Source organism: Theropithecus gelada, chromosome 12 (assembly GCF_003255815.1).
Source record: "Theropithecus gelada isolate Dixy chromosome 12, Tgel_1.0, whole genome shotgun sequence".
In the NCBI taxonomy this organism is placed as follows: Eukaryota; Metazoa; Chordata; class Mammalia; order Primates; family Cercopithecidae; genus Theropithecus; species Theropithecus gelada.
This window is the reverse complement of record NC_037680.1, coordinates 76286145-76294840: the sequence shown is the minus strand read 5'-3', so window position 1 is coordinate 76294840 and position 8696 is coordinate 76286145.

Here is an 8696-nt window from a genome sequence, read left to right as displayed (position 1 = left end):
GTTCTCTTTTAGACCTCCTTGTATTCTTACCATTTCCCTAAGTAATGGTACCTCATCTTGGAGAAGAATGGAGCTTAGATATCCAAATACGCTGGGCTGAACTCAGCCGGCCATTGTTGATGTTTCCATGTGGAGATAATCAGGGAATAGAATCTTCTAGTCTATGGCTATGTTTAGTTTATGTCATGGAGAAGAGAAGGAGACTGTCTATCAGGGTGGAAAATAACAAATGATAATTTTAATCAATTAAACATTTTGCCTATAAAATTGGACTATTATTGATATATCCATTAATAGAAATGCTTTTTTCCATACAGTAATCCCATGTAGGCTACTCGTACGGTCATTAGCATTTAATGCTCCTGATATTTCATGATAAATATTTACTTTCAAGTTAGAAAGAAAAAACTCACATATTTAAAAAAAGAGGAAGGTACCTCAAATCTGTTATGTTTTACATCATTTTCTTTCTATTTGATTCTTCTTTTAGGTTTAGAATAGATTTATATTGAATACATTTTTAGGCCAAATTCCCAAAGGCTAAGTATTGGATCAACATTTTTTGGAGGCTGATGCTAGATACCATCATAGAATGAACTCCTTAGATATAATACAAAATGTGAACTGTAATTGCAATTATGCTTATATAATAAATAACTTAGGAATCAGATTTTAAAAGTTTGACATCATGGTACAGGAATGAATATTCATATTATTGTCAATCTATATCTCTATTTCTCAATTTAACAGCTTAAAGATTCTTATTTGTTTTCTGTGTAAGCTTACCAGCTTTCACAATCTTCTCTAATTTTGCAACACTGCTCTTCCAATACTTATAGCACATAAGGAAATTTTAATTCTAAGTTATATCCGTACATTCAAAATGAATATTCAAATATTAAACAGTACATTAGGATGACCTTTCTTGTTGGCACATCCCTTCTTTGCTGATTGCACATGATAGTAACCTACAAAAGAAACACATGATGATGACAATGACATAGGTTTGCGGCTATTTGACTTTCCAAAGGCCAAAGAGGAAGCTATCGTTGAAACCAAACAGTAAATCCTGGCCAAATATAAAAATTGAAGTCAAACTTCACTATGTCTCTAATTCAGAGTTTGGTAGAACATTTCAATAAGCACAACTTATTTTTTCTTTATAGTTTATTCTTTTCATCCTTTTCTGAAGAAATAACTAGACATTTTAAACTGAAATCCATGAATTCCTCTGAGAGCCACAAGATGGTGCTATAAAGTGGCATTTAGAAAATTTTGACAAACCATATGACTTCTAGGAGCAAATACTTATTAGGCACGGTCACATAATTATCATTTAACAATATCAGCTACAGATAAATGGTATTTTAAAAAGGCAATAGTAAACCAAATTTGTTAAAATAAAGGAAGTATACCTTTACTCTTAATGTTGTTTTAAAATATTCTGTCTCATAAATCATATTTTTGTTGACTCTGTTTTCAACAGAGTGTTTTAAGAATATTTTGTGAGAAGATTAAGAATGGAATTTGGATCTCAACAAGGCTAAATCATATTAGAGAAAGTACTGGACTGATTGGAGACCAATCCCTGCTCTCCACCTGAATTGCTGTAACCAGTCTTCTTTCCATCTCTTCCAGTGGTTCTCAATCAAGGGCAATTTTGCCCTTGGCAGGTCTTTGGCAACGTCTGGAGACATTTTTGGTTTTCCCAGCTGCAAGGGTGGGGATGGAGGGAGCTGCTACTGGCATCTAGTGTGTAGAGGCCAGGGATGCTGCTAAGGGTCCTACAGTGCACAGGACAGCCCCTCACAACAAATAATTATATTGCTCAAAATATAACAGTGCCAAGGTTGAAAAACTGACCTATTCATCCACTTCCTTGTTGTTGGTTTGTTTGTTTATTCATTAATTTGTCCTCACATTCATTCACTGATGCATATACTTATCCACCATCAGTCCATGAATTCATTTCGTCAATACATTTTTACAATGTGCCTACCATGATTCAAGACTGGACTAAGGGCTGTAATGGCTCATGCCTGTAACCGCAGAACTTGGGAGGCAAGGCAAGAGGATTTCTTGAGGCCAGGAGTTTGAAATCAGTCTGGGCAACACAGTGAGACTGCATCTCTAACAAAATTTTAAAAATTAGCTTGGTGTGGTGGCATAAGACTGTAGTCCCAGCTACTTAGGTGGCTGAGGAGGGAGGATTGGCTTAGCCAAGAAGGGCAAGGCTGCAGTGAGCCATAATCATACCACTGTACTTCATCCTGAGCAGCAGCAACCCTGTATCTAAAAACAAAAAAAAAGATACAAAGATAAGGACTATCCTGTTTCTACTTAATCTGACAGGAGAGAGAGGTGCTTATGAAATAATCTAAACAATAATATGATGTGATCAGTGTTTCATTTCTAAGTGTAAGATGTTCTGGGAACAAAGAAATTATTTAATGAATCCTAGGAAAGAGGATAGAATTCAGGAAGTCTTCACAGAGATGGGGGTTGTTTATTGGATGGGTGGGTGAGGCCATGGAATGAAATTTTGAGCAAAGCACAAGCAAAGTCAGAGCCATGTAATAGTTTAAATTGTTGGTGAGCAGGTACTGTTAGGGTATGAAATTAGAATGAGGAGGGTTGGGAAAAGGAATGGAGAAAATACTTAAAAAATTGGGCAGGGCCACTCTGGGAAGGGCCCTGGACTTTATCCTCCAGGCATGTAAAGTTTAAAATAGGATCGGCGCAGTGGCTCATGCCTGTAATCCTAGCACTTTGGGAGGCTGAGGACGGTGGATCACTTGAGGCCAGGAATTTGAGACCAGCCTGACCAACATGGCGAAACCCATCTCTACTAAAAATACAAAAATTAGCTGGGCGTGGTGGTGCAAGTCCATAATCCCAGCTACTCAGGAGGCTGAGGCATGAGAATCCCTTGAGCTTGGGAGGCGGCATTTACAGGGAGGCAAGGCTGCAGTGAGCAGAGAGTCTTCCACCACACTCCATCCTGGGCAACAGAGCAAGACTCTGTCTCAAAAATAAATAAATAAATAAATAAAATTAAAAAATAAATAAATAAAATAGAAGAGTGATATTAGACATGTAATAATTACCCTCTTTAGGCCTGGGTTTCATACCCTTAATGTGAGAAACATGTCAGGTTTCCTCTAGCTTTAAACCATGTTTTATGATTAGACAGTCAATCCATTAGATATATTACATACTGTATACTATTAGATTTATATTACAACTTTCAACAAAATCACATCTATAAAGAACATTTTTTAATATATAAAAACTGTGTTGTCACAGACATTTACTTTCATTATGATGAGCAAAATATTATATATTCCTATTAACATATTTGGTGTTTGTTTTAAGACTGGACATACTTGAGGAGATCAAGTTATTCTACAGAATACAGTCTTCCAGGCCAGGCACTGTGGCTCACGCCTGTAATCCCAGCACTTTGGGAGACTGAGGCGGGCGGATCACAAGGTCAAGAGATCGAGACCATCCCGACCAACATGGTGAAACTCCATCTCTAATAAAAATACAAAAATTTGCTGGGCATGGTAGTGAGCACCTGTAGTCCCAGCAACTCTGGAGGCTGAGGCAGAAGAAGCACTTGAACAAGGGAGGTGGAAGTTGCAGTGAGCCAAGATCGCGCCACTACACTCCAGCCTGGCGACAGAGTAAGACTGTCTCAAAAAAAAAAAAAAAAAAAAAAGAATACAGTCTTCCAGTTGGTTTATTACTACGTCAATTGAGGTTGCACCCAGGATAAATTTTTAAAACATTTTTCCCTCCAACTTCTCTACTCTTGTACTTTTATCAATAAATTTTAGACAGTCTAATTAGATACAACTAGTTTAACAAGTTTTATAGTTTGAAAAATTTCTTCAAAAGTATTAGTGTTTTATAGAAATAAAACTGTGGAGAGTCCTTTGTGTCTTAAATTAACAAATAAAGAAAACCTGATATGAAAAGTTGTGTGGATTTTATTTGAGTAAAATCAGTAGTCATAAAATGAATATTTGATATAATTTGATTCTGATTTACAAAACGTATTTTCATTACATATTTTTGATTATATGTTTTTATATTTATAATTTAAATTTGGCTTTAAAATATGAGTGGCTGAAGCCACTGCTGCAGACAGTTCTGTAGTCATTCAGAACTTAAGGTCATAGAATAGATCAAAGGGAGTAACATGAGATATAAGTAAAAAAAAAGAAGGATGAGGGTGCAGAGAACAAAAATGGGCCCCATATCTAATTAAAATACAGAAAACCCAGAAATCTCCTATAAGGAACACATCTATCCTTTTGCTTAAAATAGAAAAATGAAAATACCGATGTTTAAACTCACAGAGGTATTGGGAAGAGCAGGGTTGTATTACTGTCTTCAGAACTGGTTAATGATACAGTAACTGAGCCACTTTCATTCTTGCATGTTGTTTGAACTGTAATTACCTGCCCTATTTGATTGCATCTTTTGGAATCCTCCTTTCTCCTTCCCCCAAATCTTGATCGTTATGGTTTCTTTACCACATTTCCTCCAGTATTAATTCAAGTCTTTGATGGAACATTTCAGATTTGAATATTCATATTTATTTCCTCTGCAGAAATTAAGACCCATCCAATAATTTACAAAGTAATGTGGATTTTCCACAGCACTTGCTTTTTTTTTTTTTTTTTCCAGATAGGGTCTCGCTCCTGGGCTCAAACTACCCTCCCACCTCACCTCCTGAGTAGCTGGGGACTACAGGTGAGCACAACCATGCTTGGCTAATTTTTGGACTTTTTTTTTTTTTTTTTTTTTAAGAGACAGGGGTCTCCAAATGTTGCCCAGGCTGGTCTTGAACTCCTGAGCTCAAGCAATTCGCCCGCCTTGGCCTTCCAAAGTGCTGGGGTTACAGGCGTGAGTCACCGTGCCCAGCAGTGCTTGCATTTTGAGACCACATAATAGATCTCTTTTCAAGAGAAAGGGTTAATTTTCAAAAGATAAGAACATTGTATGATGTTATAAAAAAGGGGTTCAAGCCCAAGAAAAGTGTTTGAACTAGTTTGTGGTTTTGAAGGGACCTTAGGTTTCAGGCACAGGCTGTGGAAGAAGCAGATAAGGACAGATGGGGGTTGAAAAGTGCAGGACTGTGGGACACCCAGCTCTCCACCCCAACCCCCTGCTTCCATCAGCCACTCTGCTTTCATCTCTACTGTCTTATTTCAGGTGACGTGTAATTTTTTTTGAGGCAGGGTCTTGCTCTCCTGGGCTGGGGTGCAGTGGTGTGATCACAGCTTACTGCAACCTCGACGTCCTGGCCTCAAGCCATCCTCCTGCCTCAGCCTCTCCAAAGCACTGGGGTTACAGATGTAAGCCACTGCACCAGGCAGAGGCAGAATTTGAACAAAGGGTTATGAGGAGACGCCAGGTGATCTCTAAGGTCCCTTCTGCCCTGTAGGGGCAGGGAATTTTTGCTTTCAAATCTTTGACATGAGCATTGACCTTTAAGCTAAAAGTGTTGAATAATAACTGAGAGACACAGGATAGGATAAAGAAAACATGCAGGCTGGGCACGGTGGCTCATTCCTGTAATCACAGCACTTCGGGAAGCTGAGGCAGGCCAACTCCTTGAGTTCTGGAGTTCAAGACTAGCCTGGGCATCATAGCAAAACCCCGTGTCTACAAAAAAGACAAAAATTAGCAAGGTGTGGGAGCACGTGCCTGTAGCCCCAGCTATTAGCCAGGTGTGGTGGCACCTGCCTGTAGCCCCAGCTACTCAGGAGGCCTAGGTGGGAGAATCACCTGAGCCTGGGAAGTAGAGGCTGCAGGGACCCATGGTCAGCCACTGCATTCTGTCCTGGGCAAGAGCGAGAGTCTGTCTCAAAACAAAAATAAAAACAAAAAACCATGGTTTAAAAAAAAAGGCATCAAAATAAAAGTTTTAAAAAAAGCAAAAGCACCAACAAATTAATCTTTACCCCTTCTTCCTAAGAAATTAAATATTTTTTATTTAAATGTAATGAAACGGTACATTCAAAAAAGTTAAATTCCTTCCAACACTGAGCTATATAGTAAAAACCAAACAAACTAGCAGGAAAACCTGAGTTTGAGTGTCCTGCAGAGACGGGGCTTGGAGATCTACACAAGAGCAGGAGAACTGGTTCTCTCCACAAGGGGCTCCTTTTCAAAACAAGGGGTGCCTCTGAACACCCACCTGAATTAGGACGTGGCAAACATGACACGCAGGCTTTCGTTCTGGGTCTCTGATTTCTGTGCATATAGGACCTTCCCCTCTTGGTGTCAGTAAGAGTTGCCATTCATTTGCATATACGTAGGGACATTAAACAACAACAGCCCTACAAAAGTGTGGAGAGCGTGACTGGCCACTGCTGGACTGACACAAGATGTTGGCAGTTACCATTCACGGGTTGGCATTTTTAAGTAAATATTTATAGATAAAACTTCATAAAACAACAAAAATTCACGTTACTTAGGGGAAAACGTGTCTAAGCATTCCCAGCATTGTTTGAATATAATGATACATTTTGTGAATTTTAGTAGCTGTGGAAATAATCTTAAGGTCATCCCAAAAGTTAAAACAACTTTTCAGCAGAAATTCAAAGTCTATTTTAGGAATTGTTTTTCATCTGCAATATAACTAATAGTTATGAAAAAACAGCGTTGGAGAGAGGCTCTTGGAAACACTTTATTTCATCTGCATTATGCCCAGGTCCCTTAATAAAGGAAAGCACAACTGAATGACCACATGGAAGGTATAAAAAAGCAAATAATGAATTAAGGGGCGGGTGGATCATAGGCTTTTAACTTTTGGCTAGTTACATGAGATATTCCAGCTGTGAATGCATAGCAAGCGATTCCATTTTAAGCTAATAACTATGCTTACATTTTAGCCTATTGGTCTTTTTTGAAAGAGACATTGGCAGACTAAGGAGAAAGACCCCAATCCATTCTGTGTAAAGGGAAAGTGATTTCAAAAATATTAAGGTGAAAAATAAATTGTTAATTTTCAAAATTCTATGGTTTCCCACACCCCTCCTTCCTCCAGACAAAAATGGCTAGTGATCATTTCATGTAATTAATACACAGGTGTGTGGGGAGTGGAGGTGTTTCTGTTAGTTGCTGTCACTTTTTTCTGGACATCAAGCTCCTTTTCTTCACTTAAATTAATAGCACAGCTTCTGTCGCTCCAAACTAATAATGGTAGCAGTGAAATCTATTTGCTATTTTAAAAAAATGACTAGTAGAACACATATTTCATAATATCACATGATAAAACAATTTAAAATATACAGGTAATTAAAAACACTTTACTGTCCTACAATGACAACTAAGGTCACTTTTAAAAATCTCTTATTTATCAGACTCCATTTATATGAAAGAAGAAATAAATTTTTTTTTGTGTTCCATGAGGGAAGAAAATAGAATGAAGTCTGACATAGTGCAAAAATGTGATTAAAGTGAAATTTTCAAAGAAAAAAACTGCAATAAGAATTAGACTTCTGTCTTTCTAAGGATAATTCTATACTCATGGTTTCCTGAACACAAACAAATGCTACACCAAAAAAAGAAAAAAACAACAACAACAGAATATAGATAGTATTAATTAGGAGGTTCTTTAAAAACATTTCAAAATTCCACAGCACAACAGGAAACCTAATTTTCATACTCTGAAATGTATCAGGTAAGTAGAGTGGATTCTTTTCCTTGTTCCAATAAGGTTTTGCCACCTTCTTTTTTTCTTTCTTTCTTTTTTTTTTTTTTTGAGACAGAGTCTTGCTCTGTCCCCCAGGCTGGAGTACAGTGGCACGATCTTGGCTCACTGCAACCTTCGCCTCCCAGGTTCAAGTAATTCTCGTGCCTCAGCTTCCTGAGTAGCTGGAATCACACGCATGCACCACCACACCTGGCCAAGTTTTGTATTTTTAGTAGAGACAGGGTTTCACCATGGTGGCCAGGCTTGTCTCAAACTCCTGACCTCAAGTGATCTGCCTGCCTTGGCCTCCTTAAAGTGCTGGGATTACAGATGTGAGCCACTGCGCCTGGTTTGCCTTCTTTTGAAATAAATTGGCTGTCTTCTATCTATGGAAGTCTAGAAACTCTTGAACAGAGTATGAATTATATGTCTCCACTGGCCTGGAAATTTCTACCCTTGACATTGTTGGTTTTGTTGCCCATGTCGGGGGCCAGAAGAGAGGATGCAGGCAGGGCAGAGTGGCACGGTTTCCTCTCAGGCCTACAATCAGAAACAGGTTGGCGCAAGGGAACAATCCCAGGGCCAGCATCAGGGTGAGGTCAGTGAGGCTGAGTTGAGAGGCAAGTGCAGGGTCGGATCCTATCTTTACTTAAGATTTTGATATTTTGTTCACCACATTTCTTTTCTGCATTAATTTTTATTTTTAAAAATGTTGCATCCCTGAGTTTTTTGGCACCTACTTACATTTGTGCCCAGGGTGAATGCCTCATTGACCTCACCCTTGTCCTAGCCCTGCTCAACCAGTACCTGGGCTGTGGGCTCAGGTAGATCCGTGAGGCCACAGCAAGCACAGCCTCTCCCTTTTACCCTCTTCAGCTCAGATGGGCCAGGAAAGTCTTCTACAAGAGCTAAGTTCTCCCTGCTTGCAAAAATGAAAACAAAGGGTAAAGAAAAGTGTCCTCTTTGTCTAACAGGAAGCCAA